Source organism: Aquarana catesbeiana, linkage group LG08 (assembly GCF_042186555.1).
Source record: "Aquarana catesbeiana isolate 2022-GZ linkage group LG08, ASM4218655v1, whole genome shotgun sequence".
In the NCBI taxonomy this organism is placed as follows: domain Eukaryota; kingdom Metazoa; phylum Chordata; class Amphibia; order Anura; family Ranidae; genus Aquarana; species Aquarana catesbeiana.
In genome coordinates, this window is record NC_133331.1 from 138,665,187 (window position 1) to 138,691,639 (window position 26,453).

General features: G+C 41.7%; 1 protein-coding gene across 2 annotated transcripts in view; it reads left to right on the plus strand.

Moving 5' to 3' along the window:
- Positions 1-9,968: 9,968 nt before the first annotated feature.
- The window catches only part of MYPN (myopalladin), a 290,321-nt gene continuing 273,836 nt past the window's right edge, over positions 9,969-26,453 (plus strand). Inside the window, exon 1 of one of the 2 annotated variants that reach the window (XM_073596444.1) lies at positions 9,969-10,088. The gene's annotated coding sequence lies outside the window, so the exon portion shown is untranslated. The remainder of the gene's footprint in view (positions 10,089-26,453) is intronic. The other variant, XM_073596445.1, reaches the window with a different exon arrangement.

Consider the following 26,453-nt stretch of genomic DNA (forward strand, 5'->3'; position numbering starts at 1 on the left):
TGCACTCACACGGAAGCAAACCATTCCAGACCACAAGTCAACCATGCTGGGGGCACCCTCTTCCAAGTCCTTCCAGGCAGGGTACACTTAAGCAATCATTGGACCAATAAAAGGGCCAGTGTGAGTGTACCCTAATTCTGGGAGTTTCAGGGTATAGCATGGAAGAGCAGGTATGCTTTTACATGTGTACATGATGGATGCAGCCCCCCTCTTTTTACACTCATTGAAATTTGTGAAAACCTTTGGAAGTTATTCTAGAATTAAAGTGGAATTGGTCCAGTTTTTTTCCACATAGATCCCACTGGCATAATCTATCAAGGCACCTCAGCACTTTTTAATGTAGTTCTGTATAGTTCTGTAAATACAGGTACAAACACCAACTGAAAGGTATCTTCAACATTTTAATAATATACTATAAATATATTAACTGATTTGATTGCTAACACTCTAAAAAGTCAGTCAATCGTATTACAACAGTTTTCCAGTGAAAACTTACTACAGAAAACTTGTTAATTATATCACAAGAATTGTGTCTACATTTTCTTGGCACAGATCTAGTTTTTGCCAAAATAATTGGTGTGATTATAGAAGATAAAATGGTAACGTAGAACTCCAGTCAAAAAAATATTAGTTTTGTAATGGAGTCCCTATTCCCCCACCTTGGTCAGCAATGTGTGCAGAGCCCTTTAATCCCTTTTCCCAAAACCCAGTGGGCTCCCACAATCCCCAGGACTCCTGGACACAACCAGGGGATGTACATTCAACTGTTTCCCATCCTTAGATGCTAGCTGACCCCAGAATATTGCCTTTCCAGTGGGATGGTGCTCTATCTTAAGCTGCTGGTGTAGCCCCCTCTTGTGCAGTAATGGTGAACCTTGGCGCCCCAGATGTTTTGGAACTACATTTCTCATGATGCTTAACTACACTGCAGAGTGCATGAGCATCATGGGAAATGTAGTATCAAAACATCTGGGGTGTCAAGGTTCACCATCACTGCTGTAGTGTGTGCTACTAGAAGTGTAGTGCAGGTAAAAGCATTTTTCTTTCCATAGAAGAAAAAGGTGCTACTACCCCAAATTATGTAGAAAACCTCCTGAGCTGTTGGGTGCAGGATATGCAGTCACTCAGCTGTCAACTAAGTAAATGGGTAGGAGACAATCCGCAACTCCTTACAATGTCTTAAATAAGTTAAAATTTATTGTAACACCATAAAAGATGAATATATACAGCAGAAGTTAACGCATTTCAGCCATAGTGTTCTTGTTCACAACCAACAAGGCCACTATGGCTGAAATGCGTTAACATCTGCTGTATATATTCATTTTTTATGGAGTTACAGTAAATTCGGACTTATTTAAGAGCATATAGGGAGTTGCGGATTGTCTCCTATACAAAAGCATTTGTCTGGCTCTGGGATAAACCTGAGTCACTGAATCTGGATCATTATTAGAGGCCAGGCCTGGATGACTCATCCTGGCAGCTCTCTGGTGCCTCCCCCTGGTATCTGGAAAGTTAGAGAACATTCTAGAACTAGTGGGTGGAGGTGAGTAGGTGCTGCCCTGAATGTTTATGGGCTCTCAGTCAATATCCAGGAGTGGGCCTGGCAGGGAACTGGCATAACCCATAAAGAGACATGGGCCATGCCAGTAAGGGTTCGGATGGAAGATGGAGAAGCATTGCTGAAGGAGGCTGTTGGTGGCCCTTGAGGGACCCCTGCCAGGGAGGGGTTTTACCTCGGACTGGGAGCTGGGGGAAACTGGCCTGGAAGGATCCTACCACAGGAAGCAGTTGGAGGAATTCATCCTGGAGAGGCAGGTGAAAGGAGCAAGCGGAGACAGAGAGTAGATCAGCACGGTGCAGGGACAAGACAAGGTGAAAGACTGTTAGTTAGTGTTCTCTTGATGACCATGGTGTGTCAAATCTCCATCTAACCTTGTCCTGGGAAATCTCCATGTGTGTGTGTGTCAGTCAGGCAGGACTGGTGCAGAGAGTCAGTTGGGAGGACTGAGAGAAGAGCAGACAGGCGTGGGTGGTGGCAGCTAGGTGGGCTAGCATTCTGCAGTGGAACTGGGATCAGTGACCACAGGGAAGCAGAACAAGAGATGTTATGCTGTTTGCTTCATTTGTGCTACTTTTGTCAAGGGACTGAGAGTTCCTGCCTGTTATGGGCCTTTGCTGAATTATACTGCTAGTTCCACCAGGGGTGAGCAACAAGTGCTGTTCAGAGGAACCAAGTTTGTGCAGGAGGAAGGAAGAAAGTCTGTGTAAATAGGGAGGAAGTTGTCCCTTGTGTTTTGGACATTTTTCAAGTTGGGCATTCCATAAATTTCCCTTTCCCATCCCCTAATAAAACAACAAATAAACAAGCCAAAGATTGATCTTTTTGTGTTATGCCCTGTACACACGGTCGGACATTGATCGGACATTCCGACAACAAAATCCTAGGATGTTGGCTCAAACTTGTCTTGCATACACACGGTCACACAAAGTTGTCGGAAAATCCGATCGTTCTGAACGCGGTGACGTAAAACACGTATGTCGGGACTCTAAACGGGGCAGTAGCCAATAGCTTTCATCTCTTTATTTATTCTGAGCATGCGTGGCACTTTGTGCGTCGGATTTGTGTACATACAGTCGGAAATCCCGACAACGGATTTTTTTGTCGGAAAATTTTATAGCCTTCTCTCAAACTTTATGTGTCGGAAAAGCCGATGGAAAATGTGTGATGGAGCCTACACACGGTCGGAATTTCCAACAACAAGGTCCTATCACACATTTACCGTCGGAAAATCCGACCGTGTGTACGGGGCATTAGAGTGAAATAAGGAAATGCTAAGGGACTGGCTGTGCATCAGTGAGGAACCCAAACTCAGCAACTCCTACGGGGGTAGTGTTACACTACCTTGTACACACATCGCTGGAACTTCTACTGCTACCTGAACATCCTGACCAGAGACTCCTTCCACCTTTGCTCTCTGCAGCCTGTCCAGAGATCCTTGTGATTGACCACCTGGGCTATCAGCTACAGCCAGCCTCTTTGGGAACGAAGCTTTGCCCCACCAGGGACCTGCAGGTAAATGTGTTTGAACTGGACCAAACTGTATTGTTCTGTTCATTACTATAATATCTTATACTCTGTTCTTTTACAAACTGTTGTTCTTTATTGTTCTGCCACTTACTAGCCTTAGTATTCTTTGTGGGCATTCCCTATACAATATTTGCACAGCTTATTACAGTTTGTTTTATGCCTGTTACATATCCCTTTACCATTTTATTGGCATTCACAATTTATCATATACACAATGTATCTATCTATCTATCTATCTATCTGTCTATCTGTCTATCTGTCTGTCTGTCTGTCTGTCTGTCTGTCTGTCTGTATATATATAGATAGATAGATAGATAGATAGATAGATAGATAGATAGATAGATATATATATATATATATATATATATATATATATATGTATATATATATATATATATATATATATATATATATATATACACAGTATATCATTATAAATACCTTTTCTTTATTAAGTGATCGCATAATCTCTGTTCTCAGCTGCAAGGGGCTTGGGGAAGTGGGGTGGAAAAACAGCATTACAATGATCTTCCCCAGTGAATGGCTGTGCAGGGGGGGCATGCCAGCACAAGTCTGATCATTGGAGGTCAGGCAGCACAGGGAACACAGCCAGAAAACGTACCATGTTGCGATAGATGTGCTGTGCTGACTAGCGTGGTCACTTTACACCTCCTCTCTGTCCAGTGCCCCGTGGGAAATTACTTGTCATGGGGGAATTGTGCATGCTCGCTGCTAAGCCCTGCTGCTGCATTCATTGACACAGATAGCGGGACTCAGCCCTGCTGCCCACTCCCTTGTCACTGGCTTTGATTGACAGCAGCAGGAGTCAGAGCCAGTGAAACATGGAAGTGAGAGGGGAGAACAGCTGCAGGTGTGCACAGTGCTGGATTGAATGTGAGCTCAGGCAGGTAAAAAGTAAACAGCATACTGCTTGTGCTGTCTACTTTGTCCCTTTCTATGCTGTAAAAAACCTGGTTGATCCTGTCTGTTCCTGTGTCCCCTGACCATGGCAATCATGGCTGCTGATCCATGATACCAGGGTCAGGTTACATCACTCCATCATCCCGCAGTCTCTCCTCTCTCCCCCCTCTCCCCCTTCCCCTCCTGCCTGTCAGCTCCTGTGTGTGAGTAGTCTCCTCCTCTCCTGCCACTATTAGTAGCTAGCAGTAAAGTCAGAGTAGGATTACTGCCAGCCCCTCTGTTATACCAAGGTATACTACACAGTGTAAATGTTTAAATGATTGTTTAAAATTATGCCACTAAATACGTTCTTTCAAATCGCCTCTGTGCAGTCACGTGACCTCCTGCCGGTCTTAGATCGGGGACGGAGAGTGGTGGGAGGTCATGTGACCGCACAGAGGCGATCTGAAATAAGGTATTTATAAGCATCATTTTAAACAAACATTTACACTGTGTGGTATACCGTCGTATAACAGAGGGGCTGGCAGTAATCATACTCTGAATTTACAACCATTTTAAGGTAAAAAATGTTTAGGCCCACTTTAATTAGAACTACTTTAATTTACATTATCTCTTCTCTGTATGTATATGGATGATGGCACTGTATTTATTTTTAAAAAATGCCTTTTTTTTCATAATCTATATATAGCTGTTATGTGACCCGGCTCTTTCTCAGCCTGCCAGTCACATGTTCAAAAAAAAAGACAAAAAAAAAAAAAAACTTTCAGAATACAGAGGAAAATACATAATGAATATCAAATAAATGTTTAAATCATCATACAAATATGTATTTGAACTCAAATTTGTATTATTTTTGTGCAGAAATATTGTGTGGGGGAAAGGTTCTACCAATCACAGCCTATTTCACACCCCTCCAGCCTGTATCTATTGTTTGTACAGTACTGTGCAAAAGTTTTAGGCAGGCGTGAAAAAATGCTGTAAAGTAAGAATGCTTTCAGAAATTTTATATCAATTAACAAAGTGGAAAGTAAATGAACACAAGAGAAATCCAAATCAAATTAATGTTTGATGTGACGACCCTCTTTCTTTAAAACAGCATCAATTCTTCAATTCTTCTAGGTACACTTGCACACAGTTATTGAGGGAAGGTAGGTTGTTCCAAACATCTTGGGGAACTAACCACAGGAGATCTTCTGTGGATGTAGGCTGCCCCAAAGCCTTCTGTCTCTTCTTTTAGTCCCAGACAGATCTCCACCGTGCTTCACTGTTACCTGCAAACACTTGTTTTTGTATCGCCCTCCAGCCCTCCCTGAACAAACTGCCTTTTGCTACAGCCAAATAATTCAAATTTTGACTCATCAGTCCAGAACACCTGCTGTCATTTTTCTTCACCCCAGCTTCTATGTTTTCATTCATAGGACATGGAAACAAGGCTAAGTGACTCATCTATGGATGAAAACACAGGAACTGGGGTGCAGAAAATTGGCAGCAGGTGCTCTGGACTGATGAGTCAAAATTTAAATTATTTGGATATTAACACTTCTATTTCTGAAAGCATTCTTAATTTACAGCATTTTCCACATCTGCCTAAGACTTTTGCACAGTATTGTATGTGCTTAGAATTACAGGGGGGGGGGGTGATGCCTCCGCCAATCAACATGTAATATCCCACTTCTATAGTGTTTAGCTATTAGTGGGCATGGAGGAGGAAAGAGGAAGTGGGCTGTCATTTATCCCTGTGTATATGCCCACATGTATAACTATATAGTCACATGGGCTGCACAGATAAGAGAATGGAGGAAATAAAACGTTTAGAAGGTAACTGAAACTGGAGCATGCTCAGTAGAGGTGGCAATGGCTGCATTGTAAAACAGGAAAAAAATCCACGCTAGGTCAAGTAAAAAAGAAAAAGTGAGCAGCCACTTAACTAACTATGATACCAGCTGTAAATGATCAATATAAATAAGAAGCGGCGCTAAATCCTTATAATGCACTCATGAATAATCATATGGTAAATGATGTGGCAGGAAAACAATTAAACATGCAGTGAATAAAATATGAGCAAAAAATAACAAAAATTTTAAAAAATCAATTATATCAACATGATATAAGGAAATAGGTTCAAAATCCAGTGCTAGTTAAGCATAAAAAAGTCCTTTCAATCAAAATGTCCCTTTCAATAATAAACAAGAGAGTCCATAAAGTGCAAAAAGGTGTATAAATAAGGTTGATTGATGAAATCCACCACCAAGCACCAACAATTAGCATATACGCTTCTTACCAGATAGCGTGGACCATAAATTATTATGGTCATAAAAGCACAAAATAACCCGGCATCCGAGATAGGGGGTGACTGTTCAGCAGCAGCTCCAAATGAATCGGGAATAAAAAAATTAACAAGCATAGTGAAGCCTGCTAACATTTAAGTCCTTTTATTTAAAATATGTAAGAAGTACCTTCGATAGGTTGTAAACAGGCACAAATGAGTCAAAATCCACTGTCAGCTCATGAGACAGGAATGTCGTGGATAATGGCTAAGCAAGCGTGATGTCTTCAGTAACAGCCTATACCGACGCGCTTCGTCATTGGTGACGTCTTCCCAGGGGCAGGCCGAACGTCATATATATTCACTGCATGTTTAATTGTTTTCATGCCACATCATTTACCATATGATTATTCATGATTGCAATCAGGATTTAGCGCCGCTTCTTATTTATAATCGCTGCTTTACACTCAAATTGCAGCAGGGACACAGAAAAGGACGGAGAGATAGTGAACAGCAGGATCAACCAGGTTTTTGTAGAATACAGAAAATTAATCATATAGTGACTGAGTGAGTATGAACAGCATGTACTGACAGCTTTTAATGATGTGGGTTCAATGAGACTTTAAAGCATAACTAAAGGCAAAACTTTTTTTTTTTTTTTTTAGTTTTGGATACAGTGAAGAGGCTTTAGAACACCTGTCAGGTTTTTATTTCTGCCTGTGCCCCTGTTGGGAAGATTCACCCTCTCTATATGTCCTGTTTAGCATTATCATTGAAAGTAAAAGAAAATCCTGCATTTTTGGTTGTTCCCAGAAAAGTAAACGAGGGGAAATCTTCCAATGGGGACATTAGCTCTGGTGACCTGGGTGCCCCAAGAAATTACCTTAATTTCCAGGGATTTCCTCTTATTTCCTGTTTGGCTATGGGACAGGAACTGAAGGGAAATCTCCGCAATGGGACAGAGATGGCAAAAAAAAAAAATCTGACAGGGATTATTAACTTGCCATGAAAAAAAAGTTTTGCCTATAGTTCTACTTCAACTAACTGGCTTTTTGTGTTACATCCCTCTTTACTACTTTGATCTCCGTTTTACAGGGGGTTGCATTATTAGGTAGAAAGCCGCATTAAAGTGTAACAAAAAAAAAAATTCCCCTCTGGTTAATCAATGTACATTGCGAGGATTTTATCAAACATTGTGGCAGATTCTTACCTTTTGTTATTCTGAAGAAGTAGCTGTTTGTTTGTCTGTGTACTGTACATATTCAAACAGAATCTTTATGGGAGTGGTTTTATAATTATCAATCAGCTGCTGCACCTGCAGGACTCTAATGAGTAAAGTGTCAGGGTCTGCTTTACTTTAGCCATGATTTGCCTTTGAGAGTATCTAACCAAAAAGTACATTTTTGTTGCAGAGGATGCCCAAAAGCTGACTTGTATCTTAGTGCAGACTTCTGGCAAAATCAGTGAGCCAATCACACAAGCAGGAAATTATATTTCTGGGGGGTATTCTGTACACCATCTGTGTACAGAACGCCTCTAGGTTGCCATATTGCATTGTATTTTATAGAAAATTACAGTGCTGCAAACTGCAAAGGAAAGGTAATTTTTATTAACATTTAATTACAATATAACCTGTGTCGCATTTGTATATGCTAGATTTTTTTTTTTTTGGTATTTTTTTCCCATGAAAGTGGATTTACCCTTTAAATTGTATCTTTTATATCTGCCTAGAGTTCAGCTTCAAATATTACATAAATATTAAACTGTTTTCTGCAGATGCAAAATAATGTATTAGACATGAGCTATGTAACATTACAAGTTAGACATTTGTCATTAGTATTCCTCAAGATGAACGAATAAAATCCAAAATATCACACCATAGTAAAACCGAAACCATTTAAGCAAAAAGGAAAAAAAAGAAAGACATTTGTTTGTAGCCCTCTGGCACTACAGCATTACTGAACAAATTGTAGAAATTAAACATGAACATAATGATATAAACATGTTTTTTAATTACCATGATCAGAAAATTACAAATACCTTTTGTCATTTATTAATCCAAACCAATTACATTTTACATGAGGATTTATTATACAAGGAGAAGAAGTACAGATGGTAACATTAATATTTTAAAAATGGTTTGGATAATTTTCCCTCATCCAATGTAATTTCTAAAGATAGAATGGTAATATTTTGATCCAGGACATTGATTTAACTGCTTTGTGAATACAGGAAGTTTTATTTTTTGTATTTTTACATGGCCATAATTCCCAGAGGGTTTATGGGAAAGGTTTACGTTGATGGGCCTTTTTTCATATGAAATAATTGTATGGCTATATAACAACCTGTAAAAATTGAGACCACATATTTCCACCCAAATCTGCTGGAAAATAGTTCATACTAACCTCTTCCCATCTGCGCTATAGCCGAATGATGGCTACAGCATGAACCTACTTTGCCGGGAGGGCGTCAATAGACGTCCTCCCATGCTTGAGCGGCCTGCGCGCCCCCTGCAGGGAGCGCGCGGTGCACTCTGCGATCAGCAAGTCTATGAGACTTGGCTGATCACAGCTCGGAGTATGGGGTCGATCCCAACCCTTACCACGTGATCAGCTGTCAGCCAATGACATCTGATAATGTGATGTTAACAGAGCCGGTAATCACCGATCACCGGCGGCTGTGAGAGAGAAATCAGTCCCGATCATGGAGAGCCTCTGCAGAGTCATCTGTGCCCACCTGTTCCACCTGCCAGTGCAACCTACCAGTGCACAACATTGCCACCTACCAGTGCCCACCAGCACCGCCTACCAGTGCCCACAGTACCACCCATGATTGCCCACAGTGTCACCTATCAGTGCCATCAGTGACACCTATAAATGTCACCAATCAGTGCCTCATCACCAGTGCTGCCTATCAATGCCACCTACCAGTGACCATTAGTGCCACCTATCAGTGCCCATCAGTGCCATCTATTAGTGCACATCAGTGCCACCTATCAGTGCCCATCAGTGCCATCTATCAGTGCCATCTATTAGTGCCCATCAGTGCCACTCATCAGCGCCACCCCATTAGTGCCGTCTTATCTAAATATGTATGCTATTGCAACACAGGTCGAGAGGTGTAGTCTGTCGGCATTTAGGAACAAAATATCTTCTTATAGTTCCACCTAAAAGTGCAACAATTAGTTGAGATTGTGGGTAGAAGTCATTGCAAAATTCATTTATAGATGATAAACTGAATTAGTTCCCCTAATGTAAGTGTTTTTTATTGTAGATTCAAAAACGTGCTGTAATGTTTTTACATTTGGCAACAAAATTTTGCTTTACAGAGATTAATTATACAAAGAGATAACAGTTTTAAATAACATTTTTACATTGAAATAATTCATACTAAATATTTTTAGACACTCTTTATTTGATACGACAACTATGTAGAAGATCAAATGTATACAAATGTTAGATGTTGTTATAATAAAAGTCACATAAAAAGTAACTTACAACATATACTCTCTGCAAAGGCATTTCCTTTAAAAACATTCTTTGTTAATTTATCTGTGATTATTACAATCAGGAGACTTATCTTAAATTTGTCTAAACCTCAGTTTGAAGGCTGTGTACATAGCTACAACAAGTGGTAGTAGTTCTTGGCATGACATTATGTTTTTTTTTTCCATTGCAGGATGAGGAGGGCACCTATAATTAGCATGCTAAAAAGGCAGAAAAGAAAGCAGCCATTACTGTCCTTACAGAGGAAGGCACGAGACCAAGGACCATGAAAGAGAGAGGAAGTGCAGATGCTGGATGTGTGTCACCGGTAAGATTTCATTTCTATAAACTCTAGCAAAATACTTTGCTAAACTTCAGTTCTTAAACCTCAGTCATTATTTTAGCTGTCTGTGTGATTGTTGAATGGGACCGAGAATTATTCTTACATAGTGAAACTGAAAAAAAATACCTACAGTTTTTAGATCGGACTTTCTTTAAAGATTTTGGGCATTATAGGCATTTTGACTTACATATTATACATTTGCTGGAAATACAAGTTAGAATGTTTTCTACTGTTTTAAGACAGTTTGTAAGGTTTTGCTTTAATCATATGTTTTTGTAATTATAAGAAATTAGCATAATCAATGCACAATAATATAATACTTGTAAGAGCTTATAACAATCTGGTACAGCAACAGATTCTAGATGAACTAATATCTAAAATATTAGATAATAGCTTGTTACAAAGTACAGTAAACATTTTCTTTGAAAATTATGTTATTTTTAAATTAAATTTCACTTTATTTGACAAAAGTCAATATTTTTTAAGAAAATATCTGCCTAAAAGTTGTAATATTTAACAGACTGTATTATTTACAGTGCTATTGTTTGTGTCTTTAATTTCTTTATTACTTTGCGCTAGCAGAGCAAATTTTTTTATATGTTGTGCTTATTCTGATACCTTTATTTTTCAAATTTGCAATATTGATGTACTATATGACCCTTTGTGTTTCGGGAAGTTCGTTTTAGGTGAGCAGTCCATTTCCTTATCACGCAATCAAACGTGATGTTATTTATATAGCCTAGAGCACCCTTCCCCCTCCTGCTTGACACAAATGTTTGCTGTAATAAAGATATCCATATGGTACACCCACTAAAGTTTCTTAGCCTGAACAGGCCATCAGCTGTTTCACACAGAGGTACAGTGATTTCATGTACTTGGAACAGATAATGAGACCTTAGGAAGCACACACTTCAGTCTCTAAAAGTTGTCAGCTTATGTAGATACAGTACTGTTTAAAAAGGAGTATTTTTTAATGGGTTTAGATTTTATAACATGTTGAAAAGTATCCTTTATTCAAAGCATGTCTAAACCCAGGAGCAAAAATGCAACACAATGCAACAAAGTGTTTGTTTCCCCAACTTTTTTTTATTCCACAGCCTTATACTAGGAAGATCAGTACATCAGTGTGCTGATGTTTCTCCACCCCCACCTCTCCAAACCCCTTATGTTGCTGAGAACAGAGGTAGTGGGATTAAGTATGGAAAAAAAGGTTATTTGTAATATATTTTTAAATACCTACACAAGTGTTTTGCCTTTCATTACTATTTTAAACAAAACAGGCTGTTTTCCAAACTAAAGGTTCACATATACATTAAGTGTCCATGGATGTTAGTTGTCTTTGCCAGTTGTTGCTATCCAAGCCAGAATTAGTTACATTGCTTGCACTATCTGTTGGTTTATAGTTACCCTTATACATGATCTGCCTTATTTCTAAAAATTCTTTTGTGTTGTATTTGTTGTCCACCAAGCATCCTATTTTTTGCTTTGATCTATCTGATTTACATGTTTATTTTTGGAATTCTGTCACTTTAGTAGGCCCTACTACAGTACATATGGGTTTCACATGCAAGTTGCTATTGTATTGCTAGATAAGTAACTTATCTTTGATACCATCTGGCTATATGATAACCTTTGTACCACAAGAGTATGCTTCTTTTTTTGATAATCAAAGGCAACTTGTGCACTTACATATGTATATCGATATCAATGTATGAAACCATCCAAATGAGGGCTTAAAGTGCTTTTGTTGGCTATACCAAACACCCAGGTTCTAAGAAGTTTTAGTGCAGTAGATACTTTCATACATATATGGAGTTCTTTTGGTTAGCAAAAGAACAATGTACTATCATGGGTTTATTAGTAACAATATGTTACCAAACAACATTCTGTGAAAGTGCTTAGTAGAATGTATTGGCAATTGTAATTGAGGTCTTTTGTGATACACTTCCACACAGAAATAATGCCGGAGGCATTATGGTACTTATGCTAATAATCTTAGCTGTTGGAATAGTTGTTATATTGTATGAAATGAAGTAGTTCCCCCTGGCAAAGTACCTTGTCCCCATGTTAAAGATGCGGGCAAGGGCCTCTTTCTAACAACCCTGGCAAGGGGTTATTGATAATAAGGGGGCCCCCCAGATACTGTCACTGCAAGTGAACGAGTAAGGAATACATAGTACCCCTACTCATTACCACAAAAAAAAAAATGTAAGCTAGAAATAAAGACACTCAGTTGTTTGACATGTCTTTAAAAACAACCCAAAAATTCTTAATAAACATCTCTCATTGTAAATCTATCATCAATCTCAATGCCCGCCACCCACCGAGTGTTCTACTTGACATGCTTCATCATGTGACCTTCCCAGAAGCAGAAGGTCCCTGCTTCTGAGGACGTCACGTGATGATGAAATTCCTTCAAGCAGAACTCTCGGTATTCCGGTCTAGGTGGGATGTGTGCGAACTGCCCGGCAGCTTCCTAAATGATCGGATAGATTGGGCATTTACAGTTTGTATGTTTTTAAGTATTTGCTTTGAAAGCGAATGGCTTTTTACCAATAAATAAGCAGTTTTTACACCATGAGAGGATTCCTCTTCTCCTTTTACTGATTCTGGATCCCTGCTATCTGAGCCATTCCATCACTGACCTATCTAACCACAAGGAAAGGATATCCATCCCAGGCATCAACCTAGTGGCATGATCTGGTCTAGACATGTGCGATTAGTTTCGTATGAATTTCCGTAAATTCGTACGAATTTCCGTAAATTCGTACCTTCGGGAGGATCCGAAATACGAATTGCTATGCTTCCGAATTTTGTACGAAATACGAAATTTCGTTTACGAATTTCAGATCCAAATTCCTAACGAACATTCGTAATTGTTATGAAAAGTTAGCAAACCTAAAAGTTACAAACACAGGAAGTCAGCACAGCACAGGGATGGTGGGAGCCCCTCATAATGATAAATTCATCATAACGAACATTCACAATTGTTATCAAAAGTTAACAAACCTAAAAGTTAAAAACCCAGGAAGTCAGCACAGCACAGGGATGGTGGGAGCTCCTCCTAATAATAAATTCATCATAACGAACATTCGTAATTGTTACGAAAAGTTAACGAACCTAAAAGTTAAAAACCCAGGAAGTCAGCACAGCACAGGGATGGTGGGAGCCCCTCATAATGATAAGTTCATCATAACGAACATTCGTAATTGTTATGAAAATTTAACGAACCTAACGAAAATTCGTATTTAGTACGAAATTTCAGACACGAATTATGAAATACAAATCAATTCTAATATGAAACGGAATAAAATGAAACAAAACAAATTTATTGACGGCGCACATGTCTAATCTGGTCCTTGAATGAACAAAAAGCTAGGCTGACTTTTCTTGTTGTATAACAAGGAGGTCAATGCAATCTGGAGGATGCAGATTGTTTTATATGAGCACGTGGTGACATAGCATTACCAATTACTTTTCTGGGTGTCAAGACACAAGTATCTCCTTCACTCTTCTATGGACGGACACTGTAGTTTGTGGAATTTTTGCATATAGGAACTAAAAGGGAACTACAACTATCATACAAGTTAATAGTAACTCTCTTTCTATAGGGTGTACCTCCTACAGTATATATTACTCCTATACTAACTGAACGGTTATCCCAGATTTGTAAAGCGTAAACGGTACCCATATATCTAAGGGTTTTATTCATTTCCATATTACCAATCTATATAATATATACTAACCTTTGCCAGCACTCTCCGTTCCACACGTTCAGACACACACACAGACACAGATCCCTGTGGTAGCAATGCAGGTCAGACACGGACACAGAATGATGCACTACTTGTCTCTATTTCCATGTTCAGTATCTTAAATACAGTATATTATCAGGATATGACCGAACAATATTTACAACATTAAACCAATAGAAAATGTCCACCCAATACTTGTCACCATAGTAAGACAGACCCACTTTTATGGGATTGTTATGGACATATATTTCTCAAAAATTAGCACTTTTTAGTAATTCACATCTTTTAACCACTTAAGGACCGCCCTTAAGCACATAATCACATACCTGTTTCTCGTGGATGGCTCTGGGGTGCGCGCACGCCACCGGAGCCGTGCTCCCGCTGTGAGTGGACACAGCGGGAGCCAATCAGCGACCACGCGCTATCACTCGCTGGAAAGACAGAATGACGGTCTGCCTATGTGAACAAGGCAGACCGTCGTTCTGTCAGACAGGAGGAGAGACTTCTGTGATTCCTGCTAATCAGGAACACAGATGTCTCTCTTCCTCGAGTGCATCCGTCCCCCATGCAGTAAGAAAACACTCACAGTTAAGCCTTTGATTTCCCCTGATGTTAACCCCTTCCCTGCCAGTGTCATTTATACAGTGTCAGTGCATTTTTTTTTAGCACTGATCACTGTATTGGTCTCACTGGTTCCCAAAAAGTGTCACTAAGTGTCATATTTGTCCGCCGCAATCCCGCTAAAAATCACTGATTGCCGCCATTACTAGTAAAAACATTTAAAAAATAAAAAGTCCATAAATCTATCCCATAGTTTGTAGATGCTATAACTTTTGCGCAAAAACCAATCAATATACGCTTTTTGGGATATTTTTTAAGAAAAATATGTACCAGGATATTGGCCTAAATTGATGAAGAAGTTTTATTTTTATTTTTTTTTTTTATTGAGAATGTTTTATAGCAGAAAGTAAAAAATATTGTTTCTTTTTCAAAATTGTCAGTCTTTTTTTGTTTATAGCGCAAAAAAAAAAAAACGCAGAGGTGATCAAATACCACCGAAAGAAGGCTCTATTTGTGGGTAAAAAAAGGACATCAATTTTATTTAGGTACAGCGTCGCATGACCGCGCAATTGTCAGTTAAAGCAACGCAGTGCAGTATTGCAAAAAATGGCCTGGTCAGGAAGGGGGTAAAACCTTCCGGAGCTGAAGTGGTTAAAGTATATATATCTGAAGGCTATTTAGTTCTAGACATATTATCAGCATATTATAGTTACATTCTCTAAACATACACTCTGGGCATATTGCCAGACTGTCTATGGTTATATTTCTCACGTTCAGATTCAGTATTTTGATATAGCAAATTCATCCTTTTCTATAATAACAGACAATGTTGCCACATACTAGACTGTAAGCTACAAATCATTGTTAAAGAAGCACTCTAGATTAAGTTAAAGTGTTACTAAACCCACAACAGTAAAATCAGTCTGTATATGCAGCATAGCATGCTTGTTATACTCCCTGTGGAACTTAAGTGGTTTATCCTCTGCATTCTGTAAAAAGGCTGTTTTATCCTGTATGCATAGATCCTTCCCTCCCTGCACTGTCTATCTGGGGAAGGCCAGCTAACACAGGCAGGGTAGCCAACCTGCACATGCTCAGTTGTGTCTTTTATGCTGGAGAGAACATTTACTTATTCTCAGAGCTAGCCAGGTCACATGATATTGACATCACACACGTGGACGTGTATACAGGCTGTAGTCTCCTCCTACCTGAACTCTCATCACTGGAGAAACTGTGCAGTTTATCATGTAACCGTGGTATACAGATCATCCAAAAAGGTATATAGTGGCAGTATTTTAATGTAAGAAGATTTATAAGCTGTGGGCACTGTGGGGGTGGGGGTGGGGGGCGGATAAACTATTTTCATATTACTGGGTTTAGTAACACTTTGAGTTACACGTTACAATAAGATACAACGTAGGGCCAATATTAAGGGATGGTCTTTACAAGACCCTTACGGGAACAATATTACTTTGGACTGGGCACTTATTAATATTTTGGACTGACCACTTATCATTATTATTTAATCTTTCTTTGTTTCATATTTATTGATTTTAACAATGTTTGTTTTTGCAAGTGCTGCCTAGGACAGACATTCTTTGTTATTTTGTAATGCACTGATGACTTTATTAGCCTTATGCCGCGTACACACGAGCGGACATTACGGCGGACTTTGCCCGGCGGACTGGATTTCGTCGGAAAATTCGATGTGTGTGGGCTCCAGCGGACTTTGTTTTCTCAAAAGTTGGACGGACTTAGATTTGAAACTTGTTTAAAATTTATCCGTTGAAATCGAGTCCGGTCGAAAAGTCCGCCGTCTGTATGCTAGTTCGACGGACAAAAAGCCATGCTAGGGCAGCTATTGGCTACTGGCTATGAACTTCCTTGTTTTAGTCCGGTCGTACGTCATCACGTACGAATTCGACGGACTTTGGTGGATTGTGTGTAGGCAAGTCCGTTCATTCAGAAAGTCCGTCGGAAAGTACATCGAAAAGTCCGCCGGGCAAAGTCCGCCGTAATGTCCGCTCGTGTGTACGCGGCATTAGAACACATGGCAAAATTTATTGACTGAATAAAACAGACATCACTGCTTGTTGCTCTATCATGTTAGCAATTCTTTCCTTTATCATTATGTGGCACCAGGGAAGCCCTCCTGTCTCTTCCCTATAGAATAATTTGGTGCATTCCTTGAGGTCAGAAAAACTTCAAGCTCAGTACAGCTGAGCTCAAAATACTGTGTCATAGCTGTGCCAGGGATAGGACGAGACCAATAAAGATTCTACAGTTTATATTTGTTAAAGCAATTCATAGTATGTTGGCATTATATGAATATATGCAATAATACCTAATGTCTCAAGGAGACCTTTACCGGCTTGTGGTATATAAAGCCCACTCCACCCAAAATCTGTTATATATTTTACACTGGAACTGTAACATATTTTCTGTAAGTACATATTTTAAATTATTATTGAAAGAAACACCTGCACATGTCTAGCAAGGGCGTCCTTCTTTTTTGAGATCCCAGAGAATGTTGAATATCCCAACTCTTGCGAAAAGATACTCCTGTATTGTAGTCATCTCATGGGATAGGAAAACGCTGAATTCTCCAGGAGCTCCTAGGAAAGAACATGACACTACCCATTGTAGTATGGAAGCCAGGAGACAGTTAAATATATTTATTAAGGGTTTTTTTCTCCTGCAGATTTTTTTATATATATTGCAGGTTTTTAGCAGTTGGGAGAGGGAAAGTAAGTGGATATTGCTTGTAGTACAAAGTCCACTTTAAAATTATCCCTAACGCAGTTTGCTAATGCACTGTGTGTGGTAAAACTTTTTTTTTTTCAAAACACTATTTCTTGACCATACTCAGGATTGTATTCAGAGATGTAAGGTTATGTTGCCACTTTCAGATTTGGACACTGGACACCCTTTTCCAGCTTGCCTTCTTGCTTTTATCAAGCTTGCTTTTCCTCTACAGTACCAACATTACTTCAGTGCTGCGGAGACCCTAGGGCTCATTTTGCAGCTTTCTGGATTAGCTGCTCCTCGGCAAAGCTTGGAAGCCGTATCCTAGACTGGGTAATGAAAAAGGAGCAGGGATGGCCTGTAATGTGCCTTTGTGCACTGTGTACACTTAGTACACTGCATGACATGGTTAGCTGAAGATACTAAGGATGGTACTTTATTTTATGATGACTTGTTATCTGAGGACTAAAAGACATAACTCCAAAACTTATTGCGGCTCTCACAGGTGCAGTCCACATGTGTTTAGACTTTGAACAACCTGACTGATTTACTTAAGGTTACTAGTCTGAGTTAACGTTAAAACCCCAGCCTAAAAAGCCCTTTCTTGTTCATTTACTGTTACAGCCTGGTTTATATCGTGATTGGCCTAACATGGACAAGATCCTTTCTCCTCCTAAGTGTTTTGCCCAATAATCTACCATGAAGGAGGCGTTCTTAAAAAAATTGAACTTTTCTCTGTAGATCTAGCCTTGTATTTCTCTGTAGATCTTGCCTGTTTTAACTGTTTTAACTAAGACTTTAACTGTCCCAGTATGGGGTGTTATGGCATTCAAGTATCAGGTGAATTAAAGGCTAGAGGCCCTTTTCAAAGCCTTTTTCCCTTGTAAGGCCTGCTATGAAACTTGCTATTGTGGATGGCTATGTTTATATGCCAGACCTTAGGTGTTTGGGCTAAGGATGTGTCCAGTGACATGGGTTCCAGCCTCTCGAATCTCTTTATCCTTTAACAGCTGAAAGTCGTGCCTGTGGCACTGCTCTATTGTGTTGATGGCCTGGTGGATGTTACCTGCCCAATCTCCAGGATAAGTCTTTCTTCACTGTGCACATGCAAAAGACCCTCTGGCTAAAAATGTTGCAAATCTGTGTGAAAACCCCTGTTAAATATGCCCTTTGAGGAACACTTTTTGGAAAAGCCCTGGACAAGTTTATCTAGGAAGTAACAAGAAGGAAAAGTCCCCTTTTGCCCTAGCAAAAAAGTCTAAAGCCTTTTCAGTCTGAAAAATCCTCTGCTCCTGTACTAAAATATATTTACAGTATTTCATTCCCCACAGGCGTCAAAATCCAAGATGAAGCCTGGGACCTATTTATGCCGCAAGCCCTGGACTCCAAAATCCGCCAAGCCTGCAGCCAAGTCCTCTTTGCAATGAAGGCATGCCCCCACTTGTCAATATAGGGGGGCACCTGATGACCTTTTGCAACCACCTGGATCCAGGACATTCCAGGCTTGTGGGTCTTACCCTGCCCCTCTTCCTATTGTTAAACCTGTCAAAGTCTCTACAAAGACTGGCAGATGCAAAACAAACATTTCAAACCCTGCAGCAATTTTGTTGGATCCTGAATGAACAGAAGTCCGAGCTGGAACTGATTTATTACTTGGAGTAACTGTGACTGCTTCTGCAAACCTCCCTGTCCAAGATCTGGTGGGTCACACATTCAGATCTGGAATAAGGGAAGTTTTTTTTCTCCTCAGCTGGAAGATTCTCACAACAGATGCCTGCTTGTTGGTCTGGGGATAAGTCCTGTACTCTTTCTCAGTACAAGGGGCTTGGTCACTGGAAGAAGCTTATTTCATGAAGAACATTCTGCAGCTCATGGCAATTTGGTTAGCACTTTAATGTTGAACCTCTCAACTATGGAGTCATCCAAGCAGGATTCAGTTGGACAGTGCCATAGCAGTGGCTTACATTATCTACCAGGGGGAACTAGAAGTCTCACAGCTCATAGAGAGGCAGATTAGACTCAGACTCGGGTGGAACTACACATATCAGTCCTGTCCGCCATGCACATTCCAGGTGTAGCGCTGGTAGATTTGCGATCTACCATCTGATAGGTAAATTTGGTAAATTGCTCATTAGGGGAAGTTAGATTTGCCTCTGTTCCAGCTTGGTTGACGTTGCATGTGTTTCCATACTAGGCCGATGGGTGTCGTTGTTACTACTGGCTAGTGTTGGAAAGGCAACGTGTCAAAGCGTATGGATGCTCTTCTGTCCCGGAGACAACTCGGTGGAGGTGGTCCTCCGAGTGGGATTCTGGGAGAGGGTATTTATGGGACAGACGCCATGTTTTAGGGTTGTTTTGCAGCCACCTGCTGGCCCTCCTGGCCGACAGGTATGCGTTAGAGTGCTACCTCGTGGTCCTCCATTCCGGAGGCCCGCATCGCTGCGGCGCATGGGTGGGCCCAGAAGCTTGTCTGGGGCCTACCACAGCAGCCGAGGAATGGTCCTGAGCTGTCTATCCAGAGTGAAGAAGCTGGACAACTGAGGAGATCCCAGGGAGGGACCCGTCATGGAAGGATCATGCAGAGTGCTGGTCTGGAGAGGGGCCTGGTGACTTGGTTGGAGGACGTATCCTAAAGTAACTTTACAGCATAGTGTTGCCGGGTTGGCTTAAAGGTTCACGCACTGTGACTGACATTCACCACAAAACCAATACATCCTGTGGCAGAGGATCGTACAGGTTCATCCCAAACAAGTCTGTGGCAGAGACTTTTGTTCGTGCTACGTACTGGCTGCTAGGCAAGTGAGAACGGCCTATTCAGGCGAGCAAAGAGTGGGTCCCACGAGGGGAGTGCATTCTACTGAAATATTCAACTTTAAAGGACATTTGTCAAGAATCCTACAGAAAGGTATTTGAGCTTTCCCTGCAGTTTCCCTTCTGCCTCTTTCCTGCTACTTCCTTCGTTAATTGTTGAATAAAGCATTGAAAACGTACTCAAGTGTTGGTGCTTGTATCGTCCGGAGGTAAACTCAACGGAACCCTAGACCCGATGCCGGTGAAACAGAGGGAAGGAGAGTGAAGGTAACAAGCCCACTTTAAACCAGCAGCTCCACCAAGAGTTAGTGCTACACAGGTATTAAAAAATGTCAGCAAACTTCCTCAGTCATCAATGTTTAGACACTAGACATGGACCTCCTGGCTTACAGATTTACCAACAAATTGGAAAGGTTCATTTTCAGGTGCAGGGATCATCTGACTTATGTAGTGGATGCCTAAGTGCCTTTCCCCTTCTTAGACTGCTCCCTGATCTGTTCTGAAGGATTGAGATGGAGAAAATTCCAAAAACTCTAATCCCACTGAACTGACCAAGGCAGATGTCATATTCGGTCCTGGCAGACTCTTCATGGATCCTTCCAGATCCTCTGAATCTTTTGTTGCAGTCCAGACCCTAAAGGATAGGGGCCTTTCTGCTTCTTTTACTCCTATACTGTTGATGGTTAGAAAGTCATCCTCTCAACTACCATCGCACTTGGAAGGCATACATCCCATGGTGCAAAGTGAAACATTTTCATCCCATGAATCGCCCTGGACTTTCACCAATAAGGTCTGGACCAGCATTTGGTCTCATGTACTGTACCTTCAAAGATCAGGTCCATAGCGATTATTGTTTAAAAACTGCTTGCTACTCACTCCATAGTGGAAGTCCTTGTACACGGTGTTGCTCACATTTTTCCCTCTATACGTTTCCCTGTGATCCTGTGGATCTTATGCATAAATACTATGAATTGTGCTGTAAATACCCCCAAATATAAAAAAAAAACACATACTGTATATCCTAATTACAATCATAAGTCTCCAATGTGATCATAAGTCTCCAAATGTGTGTAAAAAACTGTGAAGTTACTCAATATACATAAATAATTCTATAGGAATTATTTAGGAATTAGTCCCAATGTGTTTCGACATGTGCTCAATGTGATCTCAAAAATTACTTGGAGGCTCACCAAAATATATTGACCCCTTACACATAAGTAGGTCAAACAGTGCTTTCCCCAAGGAAGCTTAGAAATACAGGATGTGAAGTAGACCTCCTCCTTCCAATCCGGATGGACTTTATATCAGTTTGCCTCACCACTTCTTCTTCACCTTGATCCTTGGCTCAGGACAGATTTTAATCACCTGAAGTCCACACACTTTCACCCTCTTCCAGTCCAATTTTCAGCTTTTAGTGCTGTCACACTTTGAATGACAATTACTCAGGCATGCAACACTGTACCCAAATGAAATTTTTATCATTTTTTTGAGACAGAATAAACTTTCTTTTGGTGGTTTTTAATCATCACTGGGTGTCAAGGTCTAGTTTGCAGTAGGGAAGAGTAGGGAGTTATCTGGCAGAACAGCTAAATGCTGAAGATGAATACTTGAAGTAAAATGATAGCTACTTGCCTTCTGCATCAGTTTAAATGCGGAATATTAATGCATGGTTGTAGTGTACCTGTAACTGATTGGCTAGCATCACTACCACTTTCTCAGCTACCAGTATAACAGGTTGTAGGCTTTCACACCTGGGCACAGTGAAAACTTGGGCGTAAATGTGTGTTACTGCACTCGTTTTCAGAAAGTGCAAAAAATGCACTAAAACATGTGACACATTTGCGGTGCCATTATTTTCCAATAAAACCTCAGATGCAAGTAGCATGAAAAACGTGCAAAACACACAATGTCAAGTAACAAAAATCGTTACTTAAGTTTCTTTGGTGCGTTTGTCGTGTGACAGGCAGCCCATTCAAATCAAAGGGCTGTCGCACCAACAATGCACTAAAACGCACAACACAAAACATACTACGTTCAGGTTTGAACAAAGCCTTAGAGATTTCCTATATGTGAAATAGGGTAGTAAATATATTTATGTAAAGCATATCCAAATCTAAAAATACAAACTTAATATATTGCAGGTCACCAGTAGGGATGAGACGAACACCCTCCGGTTGGGTTCGGAGCAGAACATGCGAACAGGCCAAAAATGTGTTCGAACGCGCGAACACCGTTAAAGTCTATGGGACATGAACGTGAAAAATCGAAAGTGCTAATTTTAAGGGTTAATATGCATAAGTTATTTTCATAAAAAAGTGTTTGGGGACCTGGGTCCAGCCCTAGGGGACATGTATCAATGCAAAAAAAAGTTTTAAAAATGGCCGTTTTTCGGGAGCAGTGATTTTAATAATGCTTAAAGTGAAACAATAAAAGTGAAATATTCCTTTAAATTTCATACCTCGGGGTTGTCTATAGTATGCCTGTAGTGGCGCATTTTTCCTGTGTTTAGAATAGTCCCTGCACAAAATGACATTTCTAAAGGGAAAAAAGTCATTTAAAAGTAATAGTGGCTATAGTGAATTGTCAATGGGAAAAATCAAAAGTGCTAATTTTAAGGGTTAATATGCAAGTTATTGTCATAAAATGTGTTTGGGGACCCGGTCCTGCCCCAGGGGACATGTATCAATGAAAAAAAAAGTTTGAAAAACAGAAGGGTCTGGTATGGATCTTAAGGGGAACCCTGTGCCAAAATTTAAAAAAATGGCGTGGGGGTCCCCCCAAAAATCCATACCAGACCCTTATCCGAGCACGCAACCTGGCAGGCCGCAGGAAAAGAGGGGGGGCGAGAGAGCGCCCCCCCCTCCTAAACCGTACCAGGCCACATGCCCTCAACATGGGGAGGGTGCTTTGGGGCAAGGGTTGTGGGGGTCTGCGGGCGGGGGGCTTATCGGAATCTGGAAGCCCCCTTTAACAAGGGGACCCCCAGATCCCGGCCCCCCTGTGTGAAATGGTAACGGGGTACAAATGTACCCCTATCATTTCACAAAAAAGTGTCAAAATGTTAAAAAAAAGACAAGACAGAGCTTGGGGACAAGTTCTTTATTAAAAAATAAAAAAATAAAAATGTCCCACGAAGTTCATTCATCTTCTACTCTCGCTCCGCCGACGGACCGGAAAAGATATAAAAAAACAAAGCCGCGACCGACCCGCCTCCATGGGAGGCACCTGCCGTATGACGCGTCTTCGCTTTGACAGTTCTTATATAACTGAGGGCGGGGCCCCCTCTGATGCACGGAGACTTCCCCGTGGCTTTCCTGGGGTGTCAGAGGGGGCGGGGCCCCCGGTTACGTAAACGGGTCCCCGTGCATCAGAGGGGGGGGGTCACTCAGGAACATCACTGTGTGGCCCCGCCCTCAGGTACATTTGTAGACCGTTACCTTTTCACACAGGGAGGAGGCCGGGATCTGGGGGTTGGAGTTTCTGATAAGCCCCCCCACCCGCAGACCCCCACAACCACTGGGCAAGGGTTGTGGGGATGAGGCCCTTGTCCCCATCAACATAGGGACAAGGTGCTTTGGGGGATACCCCAAAGCACCCTCCCCATGTTGAGGACATGTGGCCTGGTACGGTTCAGGAGGGGGGGCGCTCTCTCGCCCCCCTCTTTTCCTGCGGCCTGCCAGATTGCGTGCTCGGATAAGGGTCTGGTATGGATTTTGAGGGGGACCCCTATGCCATTTAAAAAAAAAATATTGGCGCAGGGTTCCCCTTAATACCCCTACCAGACCTGAAGGGCCTGGTATGGAATTTGGGGGGACCCCCCACAGAATTTTTTTTATTTTGGTTCGGGGTTTCCCTTAATATTCATACCAGACCCAAAGGGCCTGGAAATGGACTGGGGGGATCCCATGCCGTTTTTTTTCAATGACTTTTATCTGTATTGCTGAGACCCGACAATTTACTATAGCCACTATTACTTTTACATGACTTTTTTTCCTTTAGAAATGTCATTTTGTGCAGGGACTATTCTAAACACGGGAAAAATGCGCCACTTTACAGGCATACTATAGACACCCCCCAGGTACGAAATTTAAAGGAATATTTCACTTTAAGCATTATTAAAATCACTGCTCCTGAAAAAACTGCCTTTTTTGAAACTTTTTTTTGCATTGATACATATCCCCTGGGGTAGGACCCAGGTCCCCAAACACTTTTTATGACAATAACTTGCATATTAACCTTTAAAATTAGCACTTTTGATTTCTCCCATGGACTATTAAAGGGTGTTCCGCGGCTTTCAAATTTGCCGCGAACCCCCCAAATTATTCGCTATTCGGTGAACAGGCGAACACCAGATGTTCAACTCGAACTTACGTTCGACTCGAACATCGGGCTCATCCCTAGTTACCAGTCCTTTGGAGTGTTGACTACATTAGATTTCATTTTCAAGCTAAGAACATTTTTAGTAAGTACAGAAAGTACTTGTCACTTCCTTTGAGCTGGAAAGAAGGCTTAAAATGTATATTCCCATCAATCTACAATGCAATAGAGATAAAGGCAGGCATGTTTGAAGTTTAGCTTATGTGTCAGTTATGGCTGCCCCCATAAGTACAGTGAAATATGAAAGTAGACATGAAGAGACAGAATGCGAGTTATGAGATTGCAGGCCACAGCCATATACCTTCCCCAGATACAACCAATTAATTAATACACAAAACAGAAGTTTGGCAAAAATTGGCCGCAGCACTTTTATTGGTTTAAACAATAATATCCTTTATAACTCTTTTATTATCATCACATAACAGTATAAATTCAAAGAAACAACTGTTTTTTTTCTGCTCAGTTTTCAGAACTCGAGCAGCAGTACCACATATTTACATAGAAATAACCTGTCCCCCCTATAATCTAGGAAAGGGGTGCCCAACTGGTGGCCCGTGGGTCACATGTGGCCTGTGACGCCCTCCGATGTGGCCTGCCATGTCTTGCTCTGAGATGAGCATCAGCGCGAAGAACAGAGCTGCTGCTAGAGGAAGCAGAGCTGATGCTTCCTGTATAGCGCCGGCTCCTTCACAGGCGGAGTGATACCAAATGTACTCCACCTGTGACAGGAAGCATCGGCTCTGCTCTCTACTGCAGCTGCATACTTCTGTCACACTAATGCACGGGAACCCGTGATCTCGGACAGCAGCCAGCAGTGCCAGAGCCAGCAGTACCAGTACCAGTCACCAGTACCAGCTACCAGTACCAGTCAGCCAGTACCAGCCACCAGTACCAGTCACCAGTACCAGTATCAGCCACCAGTACCAGCCACCAGTACCAGCCACCAGTACCAGTACCCGCCAGCAGTACCAGTACCAGCCAGCAGTACCTGCCAGCAGTATCAGTACCCACCGGCAGTACCAGTACCCGCCAGCTGTACCAGTACCCACCAGCAGTATCAGTACCCACCAGCAGTACCAGTACCCACCAGCAGTACCAGTACCAGCCAGCAGCACCAGTACCAACCAGCAGTACCAGTACCCACCAGCAGTACCAGTACCAGCCAGCAGTACCAGTACCCGCCAGCAGTACCAGTACCCACCAGAAGTACCAGTACCCGCCAGCAGTATCAGTAGCCATCAGCAGTACCAGTACCCACCAGCAGTACCAGTACCAGCCAGCAGTACCAATACCAACCAGCAATAACATTACCCACCAGCAGTACCAGTACCAGCCAGCAGTACCAGTACCAACCAGCAGTACCAGTGCCCACCAGCAATACCAGTACCAGCCAGCAGTACCAGCCAGCAGTACCTGCCAGCAGTACCAGTACCAACCAGCAGTAACTGCCAGCAGTACCAGTACCTGCCAGCAGTACTAGTACCCACCAGCAGTACCAGCCAGCTGTACAAGTACCAGCCAGCAGTACCAGTACCCACCAGCAGTACCAACCAGCTGTACCAGCCAGCAGTACCAGTACCCACCAGCAGTACTAGTACCAGCCAGCAGTATCAGTACCCACCAGCAGTACCAGTACCCGTCAGCAGTACCAACCAGCAGTACCAACACCTGTCCGCAGTACCCAACAGCAGTACCAGCCCTGGAGGACAGCCAGCAACAGCCACCAGTTATAACCACCTGGGGGACAGCAGCAACCAGCTGCAGAAATCCTGAGGAAGAAGTGAAGATCAAGGTCAGTTGAGATGCAGGTAAACCACTGTGCATCAGTGTGAAAGCAGCCTTAGGCCCCTTTCACATGATCGGTCCGATTGGGTCTGTCTGTCTAGAGCGGCAGATGTAAACAGACTCAGGTCTGCTTACACCCACCTATCTGCAATCCGATCTGCTTAAAAAATCAGAAGGGGATCTGTCCCCTTCTGTCTGGGCAGATCAGAGGGCCCTTAGGGTAGAGAGGGCTGCATCTGTCTCTGCTCTACATATGCAGAGTGGACACAGACCTGCCATCCGCCTGCTACGCTCATTGTGGCCCGTGACCTGTTAC